Below are 491 nucleotides of genomic sequence, written 5' to 3'. Positions count from 1 at the left end.
CCCGGGCGGGGGGGGGGGGGGAGGCACGCAGAGTCACGCCGCAGCGGTGAGCGGGGACCCGGCTCGGGGCAGGGTGCTGCGCCCCGCGGCAGAGCCAGCGTCGTTTTCCACGGGACACTGGAGGCTGGTGAAATCACATCTGGAGTCTAGACTCAGCGACTCCGTGGGCCGGGCCTGGCGGCCTCGCCATGCCCAAACCCTGCTGCACACTGTTTGCTTAGCTGGAGGTATTTAATTGGAATTAAAGTGGCCCCTCTTGTTTTTGCGGACAGGGCTGTTGGAAAAGGAGCTGTAAGTCATAGAAAACATCTGTAGGAGACTGCGAAGGGTCATTAGATGGCAGAACACGAGGCGCCACTTTTAGTGCTCGCAGCCGATGCGGGGAATAATGGTTCAATACGGCTTTTGTGGAGGGGCTGCCAAGCCGGCAAACACTTTCTGTTTATTCTGGCAGTGGGCATGGCTGGAGGGATGCAGGATCCTCTGCATGC

Source organism: Aptenodytes forsteri, unplaced genomic scaffold (genome assembly GCF_000699145.1).
Source record: "Aptenodytes forsteri isolate BGI_AS27 unplaced genomic scaffold, ASM69914v1 Scaffold422, whole genome shotgun sequence".
NCBI lineage: Eukaryota > Metazoa > Chordata > Aves > Sphenisciformes > Spheniscidae > Aptenodytes > Aptenodytes forsteri.
The sequence above is the reverse complement of the archived record's forward strand: the minus strand, read 5'-3'. Positions refer to the sequence as shown.